Here is a 22,786-nt window from a genome sequence, read left to right as displayed (position 1 = left end):
AGGGGAGGGGGAGAAACATACACACGGGGTTGGGGGGTCAGGGGTGGAGGATTGAAGAAATTTACTAAAAAAAGAACCTCATTTTTATTATACCTTCACCTTCAACAAAAACACTCTGAGCCAGACCCTCAATATAGACAAATTATAAATGATCCACACGTGCCTGTCTATATAGAAGACACATGATCTGATTGTTTCATGTTAATAACATGAAGCACACATAGTTGTACTATGCCCTAATTAGCTTTAATTGTCAACTTAGCACAACAAACTGTCATCTGAGAGAAAAGCCTTGATTGCAAAATTTTCTGGATCAGATCAGCCTGTGGGCAAGTCGGAGCCGGTGGTGGTGGTAGTCTCAATAGTAGTTAATTGACGTAGGAGGGCCTAGCCCACCATGGGTGGTGCCGTCCCTATGCAGGTGCAATGAACATGAGCCACAGAGCAGAATTCCTGTTTTGAGTGTTTGTCGCAGCCCCGCTCAGTGATGGACTGTGACCTAGAATTGTGAGTTAATAAATCTCTTCTTTGCCTGAGTTGCTTTTGGTCAGAATGTTATCCCAGCAGCAGAAGTCAACCTAGCACACACTGCTAACACGAGGATCTGGAAAGGCAGTGAGTGTTGTGAGTGTACCGGCAGCAGTGTTAGCTAGATACGTCCAAAGAGGCAGAGTGTTCCACCTTCGGCTTACTCCTATAACTGGTCAGCCCTGTAATCTGAGTTTGCACCTAACTCTGGCTCTTTGTGGCTCCTCTTCCATCAGCAGATGACCCCAGCGTCTGCTGCTTCTCCATGCCTCCTCACCTACTTCCTGGGAGTTGAGATCTGATGGACTCAGGCCACCTTACCGTATCGGGCAAGCTCACCTCGAGTGATCTCATCCACAGCGTTACTTTTGGCTTCTGATGAGTCCGTTCTGGTCCACACAGGTGGCTGTGATCAAGGGGGACGGACATTCGGTACAAATGTGACGGTTGGCTTGAGTGTGGGGGCTTGCCACTGTGAAGGAGCCTGGTGAAGGTGGGCAGTGACTGTCCTCCCCATCACACCAAGGACTTTGAGAAAAAGTGACAAAATCTAGCTTCTTCTGTTACCTATGTCTCTTGTGAAGAACAGCCAGAGTGGCTAGGCAGCCCTTTTGCAAATGTAGCTAACCAGAGAACTGGAGACTACTCATTCTATACAGAGCCGTCATACCCACCCACCTTCTCTGGCTTAGGACTGCTGGCGAGAACATGGTAGCATCCTAACTTTAGGACTTAGCCAGGAGCCCTGACAATGGGGAATTGTCAGTATTGAACAATAACCTACAGTTGCTTCTATCTAGTCCAGTGCGCAGAGAGGCCTTGAAAGATCTCCTGCAAAGTTTTTAATCTATCCTTTAAAGTATCTCCTATGAGGATCAGACCCTGCAACAGATGCTTTCTCAGCATCGTTTAGCTGGGATGCGCCATCAAAATGACCCATGGTTGAGCTCATGAAACCTGCCTGTTCACCCATGGAGACGTTTTCTTCTGAAAGTGGCACTGCTGTGAATCTCCTTCATAGAGCTTTGGTGTTGCACTGGTTCCTGTTAAAACCTCACACTACCTGGAGAAGCGTCTGAGCCTGCCTGTCAGACTTCCCCATACTAGGGAAACTTGTAAATTTGGGTAGTTCAATGGTATTTAATCTGGAAGTAGTTTTAATGGTGTTCAAGTCCCATTTTAGGGAGGAAAAAAAAAGTCCAAAAGTTAAGTTAGTTGAGCATAGTGAGCAAGCCCATAAGGCCAGCACTGAGTTAGAAGCAGGAGACCAGTGCTCAGGGTCAGCCTGGGCTGCAGAGCCTGGGCAGCCTCACCTCACAAAATGAAGTAATTTGTCTTTAGCTGCAGACTAGTCTGGCAAGAAAAGGCTTGGATTCTGAATGGGAAAAAACGTGCATTTTACTTAATCTCAACATTCCACTGGTAAAGGTGCTTGCCCCAACGCCTCACGCCCTGAGTTGCTCTCCAGAATCCATGTGGCGGGACTCGCACAAGGTCTTCTGACCTTCACGGGCATGCTGTCGCATGCGCTGCCTCCAGACCCCCAGTGGAAGTAAGTCAATATAAAGGAAAAAGTTAACCTCCCCAGATACTTCAGATGAAAGGTGAAACCGCTTAGGTTCTGGTGGATTACCTTCCAGTCATTTCTGTGTGTTTTGTTTTAAATCTCTTGTTGTAATCTGCTTTTCTGTTTAGCTTGGAAACTTCTGTCCCCATCTTAGGTTCTTCATAAACATATGTGATGTCTGCATGCTAGATGAAAAATCAAGTTTGTGAAAAATTTGTCATTGTAATGGTCAGTGACTGTGTATTTGTTATTTGTGCTTATGTCTGTGGATTTGTATTCTCTCTCTCTCTCTCTCTCTCACACACACACACACACACACACACACACACACATCTATCTTGGCATCTTTCTCAGTCACTGTCTACCGTATGTTTTTGAGACAGTGTCTCTCACTGAACCTGGAGCTCACCAACTAGGCTAGACTAACTGGCCAGGAAACCCCCAAGAATGTTTCTGCATTCTCAGGACCAGAGTTGCAAGCACAAGGCATGGTGTTCAGCCTTTTTCTATTGGCTCTAGGGGATTAAATTCAGGTCCCCATGCTTGTGTGGCAAGCACTTACTAACAGAGCAGGTATCTCCACAGCTGGATTCACTTTAAAACGTTATTTCATTATTTCCTTACTACGTGTTAACAGATGCAAAATTACAGGGTCAGAAGTAACATTAAAATAAACCATCAGCCAGTTGTGGTGGTTCCTGCCTATAATCTCAGCACTTGGGAGGCTGAAGCAAGAGGATTGATTGCTACCTGTTCAAGGTCAGCCTGGGCTACAGAGTGAGACATTATCTCACTGAAACAAAATGGTAAACTATATTAAATGTTTGATACATTTTACTTGACTGGTTCCTTTCAAAACTGAATCTGTTTTCTACTCCCTCTGCTGAATGTGTCTGCTCCCCTGCCTGCAGGGAGTGGTATGGATGGCCGGCTTCATCTGGACAGCCCCTCTGTGGGGACACTCTTGGTGGAGTGTCTCTTTGGATGTGGCTTCTCAAGTCTGACCCAGTCTTGTATACTTGCCTTTCTGCCCCACCTCCAAGATCTCCCCTTCTTAGTGGTCAGCCATGACTCAAAGAGCATAGCTTCCCAGTAATGAGCCCAGGATAGCCTTGTGCTTTCTCACTGCATTATGACTCTATTTACAGAGAGTGGAATTTCTGAGAGGCTGTTAGAGTTGTTATTTTCAGTTTTTTTGTTTTGTTGTAATTTTTTAGCGCATTCATTGTTACCTTTTCCAAACAAATGGGCTGTTCTCATTTGGACAGGTAGTTCTCTGTAATTCCTCAAGGCTTGTATCTGTCTTTGTCGCAGGACGTGTTCTTTAATTCTGTGCTTTCTCTGCCCTTCTGTATTTTCACAATAATCATGTAACTGGATTTGTGCTTTGTTTTTTGTTTTTTTTAAATCGGTAATTATTTAGGAGAATTTGCTTTTCACGTGTTGGGACTCATGTCAAATGCCTGTCGTTTCTGTGATGCTTTGTCTTAATTTGTGCTTGCCTGCAAGAGCTTATGGAACTAGGATAGTTTGTGTTTGTGTACGTTTGAAAGAGTTATTAATATAAAGATGACTTAGGCTTGATTTTTTTTTTCCAGTCAAAAACTACATTTTCATGACTGTAAAAAATGTCCCCAGCACAGTCTGACCGTAAATGAAGCTGTGACTGACTTCCTGGCGGTACATCTTTGAGACTGAGTCTTTGAGACTGAGTTATACTCCTGGGAAGTCCAGCTGGCCCAGCTGGTGGACAGCCTGCACAATACAGGGAAAAGGAATCAAGACACAGTCCCCAGAAACCTAACCTGTGACCTGGACTGGCTGCTCTTTAGCCGGAGGCTGATCTGTTAAAGGACTTTCATCATCCTGAAAGGCAGGGACAATCTTAAAGGTGGTGATAAAATCTTGATGTGTTTGTTTAACACCACTTATTATGGAAATTGAGGGTTTTCATTTTCCTTTGTAAAATCATCTGGCTCCATTAACTTTATAAATTTATTATACTTATTAAATTTCTGAATATTTTCCAAGTCTATCTGAGTTCAGACAGATTGTTACAGGAAAACTGAAAAACAATATTTTTCATAAGCATGGATGCAAAAATCCCTAAAAAAAAAATTAGCAAAGACAATGCAATAATGTCTAAAAAGAATTACATATCTTAATCAAATGAGATTTACTATAGCTCTGAAAGGCTTGTTCACCATTTGAAACTCAGTTACTATAATCCGTCCTGTCAACAGGCTACAGATGACACACGTGTCATAACTGATGAGTCCGTATTGACACGTCCTCCTCTACTATAATAATTACACTATCATAGCATATCGATGTCTATAGGAAAAAGCATTCTGCAAAATGAAACCTTCAATCAAACACATTTAAAAACTTAGAATATTACAAAATGCAGAAAATTCCTCTTTTTTATAGGGAATTGCTATGAAAATTCAACAGCTAGCATAATAATTAATTGGGAGAAGATAGATGTATATACATATACATATATGTGTATAGATGTGTATACATGTGTATAGATGTGTATAGATGTATGTATAGATGTATGTATAGATGTATGTATGTATATATATATTTGCATACATGCTACGTAGCAACTTATATTGGCTTTAAATGTGAATTTATTGACTTTAAACCCCATTTGCATAGTTCATTGTCAGGGTTCATCAACTTTTTAAATGCTCCTCTAATAATTTAAGTTTCTGACTTTTTGTTACAATAGTGAAGTAAGCCTCAAATGCATGTCTTTTCTACATATATTTTTTGTTTAAACAGACATTATTTCCTCACTGTGTTTTTAGAAGGAAAAGTAGGTTTCAGGAGGTTCAAATCACACAGCCGGATGTGGTGGATCCATGCCTGCAATGGCAGCTCTCTGGAAGCAGAGGCAAGAGGATCCCAGGTTCCGGGCCACTTGCTGATGCACCCTGACCCTGTCTCAAAAACAAAACAGCAACAACACCCCTCCTCCCCCAAACAAAACAGAAGTGAGTGACAAAGAGTAAGGAAAAAAACTATTACTACCAAAGATGGTGGGTGTGTCTTGCCAAATCAATTAATTCTCAGTGACACCAATTTGCACCTCCACAAACAAACCAAAACAAGCAAAGCAAAAAACAAAACAACAACAACCAAAAGGGTCCCACAGTACCTGTCCCCATGGACCCAGTCCAGGTGAGGAGGAGGAATAGGGCTCCATCCAGGACCAGCTCCATGGTGACTTGTGTGTGACTGATAGTGAGTGCTGTGTGTGTTCTGTGCAAGAACAGGTCTTGTTCTCAAGGCAAACAGTGATACATAATACAGGCCTATCAATGACAGAGTAAACCTTGTGTGGGGAGGTTGTTGACACTTGCTGGAGGTTGCGCTGGGGCAGAAGTTACTGTCTCTCTGGCAGTGCCCCTTGATAGACTTGTTCTCCCTGGTGCTCTCCTTAGATGAAAGCCTCAGCATCTAACCTGAGAAAACACGCTGATAAATAGCCAGAGTCAGGACGGTGCATGCATAATACTTGTTAGGACTTACTAAAGGAGAGTGCATTATTGAGCCGAGTGGATTCTTTCATATTTAACAGGTAAGGACGTGGTGATGCTTCATTTTTTAAAAATGAGATTCTAAAGTAAAAGACTGTGTGAAGGTGGGAGTGCCCTGTCTGGGCGGGGGTCAGAGGAAAACTTTTAGGAGTTGTTCCCCACCCCTAATCTCCAGGGATGGGACTTGGATCATCAGCCTGGTATTGCAAGTGGTTTTACCTGCTGAGGCATTTTGCCAGCCAAAGGTTTTTTTTCTTTTAAGTGAACAACTTTGTGCTGGGGGTGTAACCAATGGTAGAGCACCTATCTAGTATATTCGAAGCTGTGTGTTTAGTTATCATGAACTGGCTGAAAAATTAAGCACATTATAAAACAAACAAACAAAAAAGACAATAATGACCATAGCCTACTGTTTGGATTCTAGGCATCTATAATCTTACATAAGTTACAGTCAGATACTCGCCTAATTTTGCTTTAAAATATTTTATTTTAATAGATTTACTTATCTTATATATATGAGTGTTTTGCCTGCATCGATGTATGTATGTATGTATATGTATGTATATGCATGTATATGTGTATATGACCTCTCTGAGGTCAGAAAAGGGTGGCGTATCCATTGGAACTAGAGTTATGGATGGTTGTGAGCCACTTTGTGGATGCTGGGAACTGAACCCAGACTCTTTGCAAGAGCAACAAGTGCCTTTAAGCTCCAAGCCAACTCTTCAGCCCCAGTTTGACTTTTTTGTTTGTTTGTTTTCGAGACAGGGTTTCTCTGTGTAGTCCTGGCTGTCGTGGAACTCACTCTGTAGACCAGGCTAGCCTCGAACTCTTGAACTCAGAAATCCGCTGCCTCTGCTCCCAAGGCGTGCGCCGCCACCACCTGGCTCCAATTTGACTTTTGAATGAATATTAGAAGTACAATTGGCATGACAGGGTCTCAGCTGAAAATTTTACACACATGGAGTGAGCAGAGTCCTTAGTTTATTAGAAAAGCAAAAAAACAACACATTTTATTCAAAAGCAGTAGAAAAATTATCTATAGAGAAATATTGGTTTATAGGGAAAACTTAAGTATTTGGTAAATAGAATTTGGCTCCTTAGTTTCATGTTTGATAAATCAAGTCTTAACTTTGTTTACTACAGTCTGCCCAGATTCCCTGTGGGTCGAGGGTAACCGTGGGCAGGCATTCTTGAGGAGACACCTGTTTCTGGTTTGTTTGTTTGCTTGCTTGCTTGGTTGGCTTTGTTTTGAAACAGCTCATCACCTATGTGGTCTAGGCTGGCCCCAAACTCATAGCTGTCTGCCTTTGCCTCCTGAGTACTGAGATTACAGATGGGTGTAGCCAAACCCAGTGGAGTAGTTCAATTTAAAACAAGTTGAAACCAAGAAGTTGATGTTTTCCTTCCACTAATACATCTCAGGCTTGCGTGTGTAATAGTGACTAAAGTACATGTTTTTGTATTTTTAGGGCATGCGCGTTTTAGTTGAAAAGCTTAAGATGTTAATGTGTTCATTGCATCAATACCTGGTTTAACTGAGGAGGAGACAAAAGCTATTTCTGGCAAAATGGCTTTGTATTTTCCAATTTTATAGCCAGCAATTCCAGAGACACAGCCTCCTACTAGACTAGGATGGGGAGGTTGGATGGAGGGGTCGCTCTCAGCAGGACTTGCTTTTGTGTTCTTGGTAGTCTCTTCAAACTTTACAGTGTATGTGTTAACCCAGGGGAGTTTGATTTTAAGAGGAAGTCCCCTTTTCTCCTAGCTTGCCTTATGAATAACATTTGAACTGGTGTGGATTTTAGTTACCACCTGAAGAGGAAGAAAGCCTGGCTGTCAGGGCTCAGGAAGGTACGGTTCTGTTGTCTTGATAGCTGAGTTCCTCCTGAGCTAATAGCACCACCACAGAGCAGTCTTCACAGAAAAGTAAAGGATAATTTGACGAGGGACCGAAGAGATGGCTCAGTGGTTAAATGCACTTTCAGAGGACCTGGCTTCCATTCCCAGGACCCACTTGATGGCTCACAATCCTGTGCAACTCCAGTCTCTGGGGATCTGATGCCCTCTTCTGGCCTCCAGGGGCACTGCATGCACATGGTGCTTGAAGGCACGCAAGCAAAACACCTATATGTATTAAATCAGTATTTAACACAATACTTTGTCAGTGCGAAGGACCTAGAATAATAAAGTCAATGCTTGACCAGTTTCCAAATTTAATAAATAAAACTTAGGATCATGATTTTCTTCTTTAAACTGGAAGCAGCAGAGGCTTTGAATAACGAGGAAAGGCCCCTGGTGAGCATAGCACATACTGATGTGTTTGAAGTGACTGGAGTGTTCAAAGCCTTTTGCAACTTGGCTTTCCCCAACCCCAGTGATTAGTGTCTGTGTTCCTAACCTTGAGCGAATAGATGGAGAAATTATTTCACTGTAGTAGAAGTAGCTGGAGAGACAGCTCAGTGCTTAAGAGCAGTCGCTCCTCTTGCAGAGGGCCTGGCTTCAGTTCCCAGCTCACAGCTCTCTGTAACTCCAGTTCCAGGGAGTCAGATGCTGCCTTCTCTCTTTCACAAGCACCAGGCACGTATGTGTGTGAGTGTGCACACGCACGCACATTTAATTAGGAAAAATGAAAGAGCGCCTGCAGTTGGAAGGCCAGCCTTCCCGTCTTACAAGGTGAAATCACAGTTGTGAAAGGTTTTCAGTTAGGATGGCTTGACTTACTGGAACAATGCGCTTCTTGGTTTTTTTTTTTTTTTTTTTTTTTGTAACTGCAGCTAACTTTAATTAGAGGCTGAGGGAAGAAAGTAAGGTGTTTGGAGGAGCCAGGGAAGAGATTAGTAGGCTAGCCCATCCACCACAGCCCAGTGCTTCCAGGGTGGGTACCAGGGCAACCAGACTTTGCCTTTCGTGGTGGAAGGAGTCTTGTCCCATAAAATCACAGATATGCCCTGCCCATCATGTGGTCTTTGTTCTCTGCCTACAGAGACTTAAAGCTCACATTATACTCTTCTTGGGAAAAGTAGAACCAATGCTCCAGCGGTATGAAACAAACAATAGCTTTTAAAACAAAACAAAACAAAACAAAAAACCCCTGTCCATATACTTCTGATAGGATAAAGTTTGAGAGCCACAGGCTAGATGCACCCTCTTACCATTGCATCAGCTTCAGTGCTGAGGCCTTCAGTGGGGATAGACTTCCCTCGGTTCTCCGTGGCGGCGGCAGCAGTGGAACCCCTCCTTCCTTGAGGACTGCCATAGACAGCCTTACTAGGACCACAAAGGCAGCCTTATGAAGTGCAGAGGAAAGCCATAGAGTTGACAGTGAGCTGAGCTACCTCCCCTCTGCCTCTGCACCCAGTGTACTGTGGTACTTCACGGAGCTGTCTGCCATTCTCAGGTCCAGCCTTGGATGTCTTCGTGGCTCTTTGCTGAGGGTCACAGGGAACGATAATGTTTGACTCAGCAGCTGTTGATGCTGGTTCGCCTTAGAGATAGAGGAAGCATGAGATAAACTTGGCGCTGCTTCTCCTGAAACTGATTTTGTTTTGGACTGAGGGACCTTATCTTGCAAACCATTAATATCCCTTGCCTTTCCTGCAGGAGTGTTTTTTGTTTTGTTTTGTTTTGTTTTTGATTTGCAGTGTTTGAAGAAATCTCTAGTTAGCACTAACCATCATTGTCTCATGGAGAGCTCTAAATGTGCTCTGTGGGCTCCAAGCATTACCTGAGGACTCTTTAGGAATACACCTCACAGGCTCTGTCCCAAACCTCTTGAATCAGAGTGTGGGACAGTCAGATTTGACAAATCCCATGGGTGATTTTGAAGCATGCTGATATTTGAGAAGTGCTACTTTTAAGCCTAGCTTTAAAAAAAAATGTAGTTGTCACACAGAAGTCATGGGAATTTACATTTGTGTAGTTTTTGAACTTTCTCTTGCTATTGGCTTCTGCTTTTTAGCTTTCTCTGGTCTGATAAGATACAGGAATTATTTGGATTCTTTTGAATTTGTTAAGACTGTCTTGTGGCCTAGAATGTAGCCTGTTTTAAAGATGATCCCTTGGGCTGCAGAGAAGAATGTATTTTGTTACCTGGTATGTGGGATACTCTGTAGATAACCTTGTTTAAGTCCACTTGATCAGTGGTGTGACCTAAACAAGTTTCTCTGAAGTTTCTTTGTTGATTTTTAGTTTCAATGTTGTATCTAAAGATGGACTGTTACTGTATCAGGTCTGAATAGATTTTCTGTCTATCAGTATGAGATTGGAAGCCCCAGTGTTCAGCCTGTGTATATTTACACTTGTTGTAGCTTCTCAATGAATTTTCCTGTTTACTAATAGTGTGGCCTTTTAAATCTCTAATTTTGGAATGATTTGGTTTGCTCGGTTTCCATCCTCTCCCTCTGACTGTAGCTTGCTAGTTTCTTAGAGACCACAGATAATATGATTGCGGTTTTTAAGTTAGTTGGTCTTGTGTTTTAATTAGCAATTTGAGGTTCTTCTTTGAAAACTGTTTATGAATTATTGTAATTTTGTTGTTGGATTATTGTTTGTTCTTTTCTCTCTGCCTCATTATTGAGGGCCGGGGGGTTACAGTTTAACTGAGTCAGGCAGGCATGATGGATTCCTTCCTACCTTTCCTTTATCTGTTTCTCTCGTGAACTTTATTCTTTTCTGTGTCAGTCCTTTAAGACTGGCACGGTCTTTCTTCTTCCCTGTTTGTGATCAGATGCCCTTCCTTATTTCTCTATTTTGAAAGACCATTTCCTGGCTGGCTACAGAAGTCTGGACTGGCAGTTCTTTACTTTAGGGCATGAAATATGTCATTCACATATTCCATATGTTCCGTACTTTAGGTTGTCAGTGAGATATTTGATGGTGTTTGGATATGTTTGGGGGTGACTTAGTACTTCCCCTTTGGAAGGCTTCATATTCTCCTTACTTTGTGTGTTTGACATTATGCCTGTATGGCTTTTGGTGGAATCACATTGCCTTTTCCTGTGTATGTGTGTGAGGAATAGGTGTGTGTGTGTGTTTCCTGTGATATAGTGGTTTAACTGTTAGCTTGATGTCTCTTCCACTTTAACTTGTGGCTCTTTCTTATTGATCAGTCTGTTATTGAGGTCTCAGCCCTAATACCATTCACAGAGAGGAAAGTCAGCTTGCTTGGCATGGGGCGGCTGCTTCCCCTCTTCTAAGGGGACCCACGAGGCTGGAACTGTGTTCATTCTGGCTTCTTCCTGGTGTGTCACCTGCCCTTTTATTGACACCATCAGCTCTTCTGTCACTGCCTCTGTGTGTGTCCAGAGCACTTCTCTTTGGAGTACAGGCTATATTTTTCTTTCTGAAACTTTTTTTGAGGGCGGTGTCACTATGTAGCCCTGGCTGGCCTGGAACTAACAGATGCACCTACCTCTGTCTCCTGGGCTAGTGTTAAAGACGTGAGCCACTGTGCCCAGCTGCTGTTCTTATACTCAGTGTGCTCCTTAACTAGGTCTCGTGGTGGCTGCTTCCAGTAAGCCATCTATTGGAGGAGTCTCACATATGGTTCTAAAAAAAAAATGCAGATAGCCGAAACAGGAGCTGCCCACACACCAGGGTTAGGAATATATGCTGGGGTTTCCAGCTTCAAAGAATAGTTTGGTGAGTGAAGTCTCAGAGGGGAGGTGCCTGTGTTTGGGGAGAGGTGAGTTCTAGCCACCTCTGGTGTTTGCAGCTGTAAGCTCTAGTCTACCATCCTCTACCACTTCGCTCTGCTTTAGAGCTCCCAGCATGCCCAGCAAACGTAACACATGGAAGTGATGGTTCCACTGGGAATCTTTCACTGCAAGGAAAAAAACCACTTTAGGGATGAATCTATCGGGACCCTGAAATACTCCTAAGAGCTTAGAAGCCTCAGGAAAAACCCCATCGTCCTTGTTTTTCCCTGCTCTGTTCTCAGTTCTCTGCAGAGCTGCTCTGTAGAAAGAAGCCTTTCACTCCCTCTGTTGCCTTTTGTCTGGCTGTTTGTCTCAGCAGCAGAAATGAACCCAGGACACAGGGAGTGTGCTGGGAGGTGGGAAGGTGGCTTTTTTTTTTTTTTTTTTTTTTTTATGGACATAGGTGGCCTCTTCAGAAAACCCCGAAGAGGCCACAGATTGCATGAAAGGACACAGGCATTCTCTCTGCACACACCATTAGCTCACTGTTGTGGATTTAGCCATTAACCCTACTCTAGGCGAGTGAGCGCTTTGGGCTCCAGGCTGATGTTGACTCAGAGGGGAGTGTGGCTCACTTTCTAGTTGTTCTGTTCCGAGGCCCCATGGCTGTCAGCACCTGATGCTTTTAGTGGTGCCTGTCTCAGTTAGTGCAGACATCTTATCCGGCAGTGATGACAAGTGAGACCAAGGTTTTAGTGAAAGGCTTTTTGGCCAAGCCCTCTCACGGGTGTCTGCTTTAAAAGCCTCCTTTATTAAGAATGTTGAAAGCCAATGACACAAAACTAAGAAAATACAGACTCTGGGTGTTGGGCTCCTTCCTTCTTATTTGTTTGGTCAATAGTTGATTTGAATTGGGGATAAATCTTAGTCCATTATAGAGGCGCAGGGATTATTGCATTTTTCCTAAGAGACTGAATATTCACTGCGAGCATCTTTCTTTGTGTTATAAGGTTCACCTTCGTTGTTCCTGAAATTCTTCCTTCCTGGGGTTGACACCTCCCTCCTGGGGTTGCATCAAGCTTCCAAGCCTGATTGCATGTCACGACGTCACTAAGGCCTTTGGGTCCTGTGTTGACAGTGGTCCCTGCCACTTTCGGACCACTTCTGAGGTCATGCTTGGCCACATGTGTATACTTTAAGCATCTGAGCTTCTTCTTGGGACTCCCACTCTTGTGTGGGTGCAGCCATAGGGCAGATGTGGCCCTGCCCGGAGCAAGGAAGCCAGAGCCATACGTAACTAAGAATTAAAAGAAAAACACGGAGCAAAAAAGTCAGTGATGAGATACCTAAGTGCTGGGTGCTGCCGGGTGGTCTATAGGCTGTGCTTCCTCTGGTCACCTAGGCAATTTTCTAAGGTTTCTGTGGCTGCATCCCACCTTGGGGATGCCAGCTGGACTTGCTCATGGCTCCTGAGATGCATGGCCCAGTACCCGCTATTGGGTGGTGGGGGAATTTGAGACATCTGCTTGACTCTCTAAAGCCAATTTGCAAACTTCTCTATTGGGCACATGATAGTTTTCCAATTTCCAGCACTATCTTTAAATCTCCGATAAATTAATCAAAGCCTGTGTTTTCCCTTTCCGGCAACGAGTCATTTGATTCTGCTAATATGCTCTGATAAAAACTTGTTTTCCAGGGTCACACAGCCATGTCCTCTTGCTTTCAGGCTTCAGCAAAGAGCCATGAGTGGCATCAGGTTTAATTATCAGCTGCTTGCTGTTGTCCTAATTTCAGATCCTTCCTAGCCCACAGCACAGCTAGCACAGTGCAAAATAGACATCGGGTTGATAATTAGGACTAAGTGGGAAGGACACGTAGAATAACCAAGCCTGTACCTGGTATGGATAGAAACAGTGTTTGCCATAGAGTTCTGTGAAGCCAGTGGCATCTAAAGTTGCAGCCCAGGCTGTACATAAAATATTTATAGATCACAGCATGCTCCACCTTTGACAAAAGGGCTTGGGTATGCACTGTTACCAGGGACATCACTAAGTCACTAACGGATAAGCCGCTCAAGGACCTTTGGAAGAAAGGGAAACATTTGCTGATAGAGCAGCCTTGGTTCCCAGCCAAAAATAGTTAGCTTTTATAGAACACAATGGTCCTTAGGAGTCAAGAAACACAGAGAGGAGAAGTGAGTTTACTGGAGACTGTGTTTACTAGAGACGCTTAACAATGGATGCAGCTAGGAGTTGTTTGAAGCTGGTGAAAGGAATGTGCTTAGCCTCTGGGATTACAGCTGAGAAAGCAAAAGCACAGCCGAGAAGAGTCTTTAAAAATCAGTATATGGCTTGGTGTTTGTGTGTGTATGCTTGCCTGTGTGTGCACATATAATAAAGGCTACAGGTCAGTGTCGTCTTCTTCTTCTTCTTCTTCTTCTTCTTCTCCTCCTCCTCCTCCTCCTCCTCTTCCTCCTCCTCCTCCTTCTCTTTCTCCTCCTCCTCCTTCTCCTTCTCCTCCTCCTCCTCCTCCTTCTCCTCCTCTTTCTCCTCTTCTTCTACCTTCTTCCTCCTCTTCCTCCTTCTCCTCCTTCCTCCTTCTTCCTCTTCCTCCAACACTCTCTTTTATTGAACCCAGAGCTTATCATTTTAGCAGAGCGTCCCAGGGATCAACCTGTCTCCATCTCAACAATGCTTTCCTTTCTTCCAATGATCCTTTGACCTTTGACATGAGTCAAAGTACTGTTCACCTTCAAGCAGTGAGGTTACACACATGTGCTGTCGCACCCCCGATGTTACATAGGTGCCAGGCATCTGAACTCAGATCCTCATGCCTGTGTAGCAAGCACTTAGTAAGCCATCATCCTGACCCTGCATGGCTTGTATGTAAAAATAAGTATCTGTCATTCTATTGGGTGTTTGTAAAAGCAGATAGTGGCCACCTAACAGTTTCATTGAGAGCTGGATAATAAGGCGCTGTTGTTAGTTAGTGGGGTGATTTTGTTTGTTCATTTGTTTTTATGAACATTACTTTGACTCATGTCAAAGGTCAAAGGACCATTGTAAGAAAGGAAAGCATTGTTGTTGAGTGGCTTGATTTTCTGTGATCTTTGAAGTAGGCCAGTAAAGTAGAGTGGTGTCTCTTCTGGAAAAACATAAGCTGGGGAAACTACCAGCCAGGCAAATGTCACATGCTTTTATCTTTCTATAGGAAAGACTCTTGAGACCCACACCAGGATCCTTTCTAAGCCTCGGAGGCTTCAATGGGTTCTGCTTCGTGGAATTAAAAGTTTCCAATCAATGTACAGTCAGGGTTCCAAGTGGATAATGCTCTGATATAGTGAGATTGTGTAAATCCATTTGGGGAACACTCAGGTAGAAAAATAAACAAAGGGCATGTAAGAAGGCGCCGGGCAGTGGTGGCACACACCTTTAATCCCGGCACTTGAGAGGCAGAGGCAGGAGGATTTCTGAGTTCGAGGCCAGCCTGGTCTACAGAGTGAGTTCCAGGACAGCCAGAACTACACAGAGAAACCCTGTCTTGAAAAAAAAAAAAAAAAAGAAGAAAAAGAAAAAAAAAGAAATGTAAGAAGGTAAAATGTGTTTAACTTAAAATGCACACTGAGTTTGAAGTTTGAAGTGTCTATAGGATTATGTATATGTTTTGTTTGTTTTTCAGACAGAACAGATGTGTGTGTGTGTGTGTAGCCCTGCCATACCCTGGAACTCTCACTGTAAATTAGGCTGGCCTCTAATTCAGATCTGTCTGTCTCTGCTTCCTGAGTGCTGGGATTAAAGGCGTGTGCTACTACATGTGGCTAAAATATAATATTAAAAAATAAATACTACCCTAGTATTAGAGGGGTATGGGAGAGTGACATTACTATGTGCCATGGGATGTGACATTCTCATGCGTAGCCCTTCACAGTATCAGTTCTTTATGTTTCATGTGACTGACACATCACTTTTTCTAGAAAAATAACTAGTGGTGTGTGAAAGGGTATCACACTTGGCATTGTTTTACAATCAAAGCTTAGAAATTGTCTCAGTGAGTTAAAGGGGTTTAAAGATGAAATCTCATGAAGTCATTAAAATAAAAGTGTAGAAAACTATTAAATGACACAGTGCTTCCATTAAAATAAATGGGAAAAAACAGTTACAATAATACCAGATCATTCCTGTTTGGATATTATGTTTATACACTGGCTCTGCATATATGCCAAAGTGGGAGGGGATTCAATAAGACGCTTGGTAATAGCACTTAAAAGCTTCATTCTTGAATTTTCTAAACCTATAGTTGAGAACAAACAGTATTTTAAAAGATGAAACATGCTACTTTTAAAATAATTGAGCATTAACTATATAAATTACCCAACATGCTGCAGGTTTGTGATCTATTTTCTTTTATCTGTGTGAGTAACCATCTCGTTCTTAAAGCAGCAGGCTGAGGGCCAGCTCTCTGGGGTTGACACCGTAAAGTGTTGAATGGTTTTGTAAGATTTCTTAGGGAGACAAAACCAGGCAAGCAGGGTGATGTGTTGGCAGAGCAGGCAAGCATTCTCGTTCGTAGTCAGACTGAGAGGAGAGATGAGGGAACAGGAGCAGGACAAGCATATTCGCTGTGACAGCTTGGGACCAAAGTGTCTCCAGCTGCTGCTGGTATTATTTTGGGAACTGGTGGAAACTTCAGGAACTGGGATCTGGCTGGAGGAAGTAGCGTGTCCCTGGGGAAGGTCGTCATGCACCATACAGCATCCTGCTAGCTCTCTCTTTCCTGGCCCACTGTGATGTAAACCTAGCTGCTCCACCCTCTGAAACTGTCCATCCAAACCAGGCTTCCTCTCTATTAGGATTTCTCACAGAGAATGGAATGAAATGAAAGAATTCAGGTGTTTTTTATCAGACTGTTAGGTCAGGCAGAGTCTATGAAAGTCAACCTTAGAGTTCTTGACAGGCAAGTCTACTCTTTCTCTTTGCCCTCCTGGTTTTTCCTCACCCCCCTGCCATAGGTATCCTGTGTCAGCCATATTGAAAATTGCACCTGGGAGCCACCTACTGTTTCCTGTTTCTCAAGGCCGAGGCTGAGGCCTCCTGTGAGTTTACATGACACCACGCTCATCTCTTTGCCCAGGTGTGCCCCTGCTGTTGGTGTGGTTCTCTTGCCTTTGTAGTAGTTTCATTTCTCCAGAATCAGATACTCTCCCTGCATTCCTTGACACATCCCTGCATCTTCCACTCATCTCCCATCAAGACCTCCCTGTAGTTCTTTATCCATCATCTTTGGGATAAAATTGTAAAAAGCCACCATCTTTTCCTATGGCAAGTTGTTGACGATGCTGCTGAGAGCTTGGTTATGAGTTTGAAGAATTAGGACATGATCACTTTGGTGTGCTGTCTAACAGATGTTGGACATACTCAAAACTCATCTCCTGGCTCCGTGAGGAGATCCTTAGACTGAATAGTCAATAAGTGGTACCCAGCCTTTTGATATTGGCTTCTCAGTATCTTCTACAAATGTCCTGGGCCAAATTGCCAAATTCATATGTATCCTGGGACCTATGTGACCCCAGCAGGTTAGGTGTGCCTGGTACTCAATGGTGATTGAACCTGACAAACAAAGATTATATACAACTGGGTAACTCTATATTTTCAAGGGCGCATATATTGTGAGTGAATAAAATCCAGGTAAATATATCTCTTCAAGTGTTTATTATTTCTTTATGGTGAAACCTTTCAAAATCCTTATAGTAAGGGAATGTTTAGTAAAGGCCTGTTGACCTCAAAGAGTACTGGCAGAGCTGATCCAGAGGAGACTTGACTTATAAAACCTCCAATACTATCTACACTGAAGTGAAAACTTATTCCGAATCATCTCCTCCCCTCTGGACAGTTAAACTGGATGCATGCCACATCGGACAGGTGTGTTAGGTGGTGTGTGAATATTAAGGTATGAGGATAATAAGCATTGCTGGAGCTGGGGACCCAAGCCTGAACCCCACAAGGGGACATGATAGTTACATAGGAAGGTGTAAGAACGCATGGTTTTGTCTAGTCAGACGAGTCTCACTGGAATGGGAGGAACTGGAAATCATTAGCACATAGTGCGGTGGTAGAAGACCATGGGAGAACTGAAAGCCAACAGAGGAGTTTATATTTGGCAGAAGACAAAACCTGTAACACTAAGGATCTGAGTAAACAAGGACTTGAGAAGTTTTAAGGCCAGAGAGCCTTGGGTTTGGTGCGGGTCTCAGGTAGGATGGGTCTGGCTAGCACTGTTGAGTTCCTGTGGTGAGATCTGTGAGATGCAAGGATATGCTCGAAGCTGAGGTTTATGGCAGAACAGATAACCTGGTTACTCTCTGCAAGGTGAAGGGGGTGCGAGGCATACCCAGGGAGCCTCCGATTTCAGGGAGCCACGAAGGTGTAAAAGCCGGCATCGGATGTTGATTGTGTAGTCGAGAAAAGCAAGAACCCAGGGACAAGGACAATCAATCTGTTCAAGGTTGTGCAGGTAATAGGAAGACAGCAGGTCTATGCAAGAGAGCTGACTGGTGGCAATCTACAGGAGGAATCCAGGATGCTGGTTGTTCTTCATAGACACATGCATTATGCCAGTGAATTTAGTAAGAGGCAGTGAAAAAGAAGTTCTTATATATCATATATATGTAAGATATATCGTATATATGATATGATATGAGAACTGAGGATGAAAGGCAGCCAGGGATCAAGCTATTTTCTTTGAAAGAGTGGAGGTAATTCACCAAAAGTGCGGTGGCTAGCTTTTACCTAGAGCAGAAAGACTGGTTTTTGCAGTTTCTCAGTTCTCTATCCTTCTCCTGCCCCCAGCAGGAAAAAGGACGAGGTTTAGTTTCTGAAACAGTACTGACCCTGGTCATTGACTCAGGCCTGTCGGTCTGAACTGAGAAAGGAGATTGCTCTGGCACACTTCCCTCACTGAGATCTTTTTCCTCTCAGAATGATTGTCACCATCCTGGGTGGACTGCTGAGCTACTGAGTCACATCTCTCTTCTGGGCACACTACAAAAGTTGTCTGTGGAGTTGAAATGCTTATTGCAGTAACCTCTGACCTTACGTGATTTAAGGTAAGGTTATACTTTCTTATTTTATAACTGTCACAAAGTTGTTGTGTCTATCTTCTATAACTTTACTTTCTACAGACATTAATCCACTCCCCTCCACCAGGTTTTTTATGTTCTAATATTCCACTCAGACCGCTCTTAATCTGAAAATGTTTAAGAGTGCAGAAAATATTTTTATAGGATGAAATATGATCAGCCTATTTGACGCTGAAGAATGGAGGCGAAATGTATTATTTCTCAGATTAAATCAATAAAATACTCCATTTCCATAAATATAGTATGCATAGACTGGCTTATGCTGAAAAGGATTTATTAGGTCAAGAGGAATATTATTAAGACTACTCGAAATAAATGGAAATGTTTAAATATTAATATTGCTGGTTTAAAAAAATCAAATGACTAAAGCAAAAATACAGGGAATTTAAGAGAAAAATATTATCCCTCTTCCAGAGATGCTAACGTTTCACTGAGTTATTTTCCCAGTTTATGTAGTGTGTGTGGTTCAGTTACTAGATTGGTCTAGAAATGATTGACAGTTACCACATTCTTGCCCTATTACCAGGCTCCGTACCATCCCCTTTGTAGGCATTAAATTATTGGCTCCTTTAAAGATTATTTCTTTTTTTCTTTATTTCTGTTTGTGTGTGTGTGTGTGTGTGTGTGTGTGTGTGTGTACGCACACAAAGGCCAGAGGACAATGTCGTTCAGGACTGGGTTCTCTCCTTCCGCTATGAATTGTGGATCTCAGGTCATCAGGTTTGCCTGGCGAGCACTTTACCTGCAGAGCCATCTTCCGGCCTGCCGGTTTATTAACTCTTTTTTTGGGGGGGGGATTTTTTTTATTTTTATACACATGACAAGATTTTACACCAATAGTCAGTTAAATAGTACAAATTTACATTTTACAGTGCAGGGGAGGAAGCTTGGGGAAGCATCCAGACCAAGTCTCTCAAAAGAAACGGACTTTCAACTTTCACATTCCCTCTCCACACAGGATTCATAGTCAGAGTATAATTTACAATTCATCCTTCTCTGTAGATTCCTTTTCTGTTTCCTGTTCTTCTTCCTCTTCTGTCCCTGCGTCCATCTCTTCTTCATCCTGCTCTGAGTCTTCAGTGTCTTCTGTGGTGTCTTCAGGCTCTTCTTCTGGTTCTTCCTCTACCTGTGCTTCAGGGGTTTATTAACTCTTAATGATGCTGTGAGATCAGTCCCTCCGTCATCATTTGCCTCTAAGAAAACCGAGGCTCTGGGAAATGAAGTGACTGACGAGTCCAAGCTTGTAAACCTTGTAAACTTGGACTCCTGAGATGATGATAAACCCCACCGCTAGGCTGTTCCACGCACTTCAACAGCACGCTAATTAGTCGCCTTTCTATACCAGTTTACACGGCTGCATTTAATACTCAGTCTCTCCTCCCGAGCTTTCTCTTGGCTGTGCACATCACTTCTTTCTTTAATTTTAGAAGCTTCACTACTGGATTATTTGTTGAACACATATACGGTCATTTCTTTAGGACGAATTGCTACCGTGGCCTTTCTGGTTGGTTTTCAGAAAGTCATGACTGTGAAGCTTTGTCGCTCCAGGATAGAGAAGTTCATCTGCAGCCTACACCTAGCTCCCTCTTCATGGCAGTTTTAATAGACCAGAGGTTCTCAGCCCTTCTAATGCTGCTACCCTTTAGTACAGTTCCTCATGGTATGGTGACCCCCAACCATAAAGTTATCCAGTTGCTACTCCATAACTGTAATCTTGCTATTGTTGTGAATTGTAACATGTGACCCCTGGGAGTCTCAACCCAGAGAACCACTGTAATAGTATACCATGTCTTATTTTCTGATAGTTGATTTTTTTTCTTTTCTTGAAGATTTGGCTTTTTTGGTTTTGTTCATTTGTTTGTTTGCAAGAGAGTCTCACTGTAGCTCAGGCAGCCTCAAAACTGTATACATTTCAAAAGTATGGCTTTGTCTATTATTAAGAATAATATGGGGGCTGGAGAGATGACTTAGTGGTTAAGAGCACTGACTGCTCTTCCGTAGGTCCTGAGTTCAATTCCCAGCAACCACATGGTGGCTCAGAACCATCTGTAATGAGATCCAATGCCCTCTTCTGGTGTGTCTGGAAATAGATACAGTGTACTCATATATAAAAAATAAATAAATCCTAAAAAATATATTTTTAAAAAAGAATGATGTGTATTGAATAGAGAAAGGATAGAAAAAAAAAATGACCCTGAATAAATGCATCATCAGTGCTGGGGAGAGCGCTCAATAGCATGCCTGCCAAGCATGCTTGCTGGTCTGGGTTCCATCTCCAGCACCACAAAAGAAAGCAGTGTGATCATAATTCTGTCAGATCACTGGACTCCCCGTGTTGGGCTGTGTGTGTTAAAACAGAGTTTAAAGACGAAAATACTCCTGCTTTTATCAGTTGAGAAAGTGACTTTGTAGTTATCAAAGGTGACTGAGAAGTTGATTTTAGAAATGTACTTTACTTATCAAGTCCCATTAGGTGTGTTTGTTAACATCCATCCTTCTAACTGTACTTTTGAGGTCATTCTAAGTGTTTCCTTACTGTAAAATCAAGAGCAAGCCCCTTTCACCCTGTGTACTTGGAAGGCTAGTAAAGCAGTTTCTAGTCTTGACACTACATAAGAGGTCTCAATTCCCTTAACTGTCTTGCCATGGGAGAAAAACACATTTAAAACATAGTAAGAGTGCAGGAGAGACGGCTCAAGTGTGTAAAGGCATCACTGCCAAGCCTCATGACTTGAGTTCTGTCCCCGAGACCCGTTTGCTGGAAGGAGAGAACCGACACCCCAAGTGTCCTCTGACATTCATGTGTGCAACACGGTGCCTGCAAATATCACCTCCACCCTCACAAGAAATAAACAAATGTTTAAAAAATGGCAGGCTGAGATGGCTCAGCAGGTGGCCAGACCCAATAGTCTGTGTTCCCTCCCGGGACCATGAGTGGAAGAAGAGAACCATCTCCTGCAAGTTCTGACCACCACAGAGGCTCTGATATCCACACGTGTACCATACCACACGTACACCCCTCCCAAGAAATGCATGAAATTAAAGCAATGACAAAAAAATGCATGGAACTCTTTATGGACATATGAATTCTTATGCATTCATGTTTGTTCTTTTGTAGATTTTTCTATTCAGGCACTTTTGTTCGTTTCAAGAGAGAAATGGCTCTCTTGGTTTCTGCTTTGCCAGAATTCTAAAATTCTTACTGTAGAAGTATTAGTCATCCTTTTGGCCTTGAATCACACTTGGTGCTACTGACCGTATGTAAACATTTAGACAGTGGAGTCTTTATTTTCCTTTATTGTTTCTGCATAGACTCATTTGGAAGTAAGAATGCTGTAGTCCTTGCACTGATGTCTGTAATTCTTTCAGGTGTGGTCCCTCGTGGCACACCCCTGCCTCAGCCCATCCTGAGACTCTCTTCATCAAGGCCTGCAAGGTGGGGCGTGGTCTGGCTGTGCCTGCTCCCCATCCACACCTCTTGTCATCCTGTACACTGTGTTCCCGTGCTTGGCTGCCTCTCGGTGCAGGGAACATGTCAAACTCTTTCTGCCTCTAGGGTTCTATGGGTGCTGTTCATTTGACTGGAATGTTCATGTATATCAAACGCGCGTGCACACACATACACAGAGATGGACACACAGAGACATATACACAGCATGGAGACACACACACATGGAGACACACACATGTAGAAACACACACGCATGCTAGAACACACACTCACACACAGATGAACACACACAGATGGACACACACAGATGGACACACACAGATGGACACACACACACACCTTGCAGCCAAATGCTCAGAGAGGCAGTTCTAGAATGAAGACTGTAGACCCTGGTGTGTGGGATCACTGGGCTTCTTGTTCATCAGCTTCTCAAACTTCCTGGCTGTGACTCTGGACTCATCTTCAGAATAGTGCATACTGAAGATTAAGTAGGTCAATTTATGCAAAGCTCTTGAAAATCTGCCCCAGCTCAGAAGTGTCCCCAGCCCCACCTTTATCACTTCTCGGAGGCCCCAGCTTAGATTTCTCCTGAGAGCGTCCTCCTGTCTAATCAGGTGATCATTCCCTGCAAAGTTCTCTTACTTCAAGTTTTGCCTTTTTTCCCCTTGGAGTGCTTACCAGTGTGCAATTACTTTTTGATTTACTTTTCCCTGTGAGTCTTGTGGGGTAGGGTTTGTGTCTATAACAGGGTGTCAAATACTTCATTGACTGCATTTAGAAGACATGATCCGGAACAATATCTCAACCACCAGACTGCATGGAAATGTACTTACATTTCTCTTATTGTTGTTTTATGATCTTGACATTTTAAATACACCCACTTGAACTTTAGCTTGAAATACTATTTGAGATCAGTAT

The 22,786-nt window shown here is 43.0% G+C and overlaps 1 long non-coding RNA gene across 1 annotated transcript in view; it reads left to right on the top strand.

Moving 5' to 3' along the window:
- LOC114618287 overlaps positions 1 to 22,786 on the top strand; it is a 101,794-nt gene that overhangs the window by 23,031 nt on the left and 55,977 nt on the right. The window contains exon 2 of the long non-coding RNA XR_003710942.1: positions 18,257 to 18,384. This is a non-coding gene — a long non-coding RNA (uncharacterized LOC114618287). The remainder of the gene's footprint in view (positions 1 to 18,256; positions 18,385 to 22,786) is intronic.

The sequence above is a fragment of the Grammomys surdaster genome, unplaced genomic scaffold (genome assembly GCF_004785775.1).
Source record: "Grammomys surdaster isolate TR1022 unplaced genomic scaffold, NIH_TR_1.0 141, whole genome shotgun sequence".
Classification (NCBI taxonomy): Eukaryota; Metazoa; Chordata; class Mammalia; order Rodentia; family Muridae; genus Grammomys; species Grammomys surdaster.
Note: the sequence above shows the minus strand (reverse complement) of the source record. Positions and strands in the feature narration are given on the sequence as shown.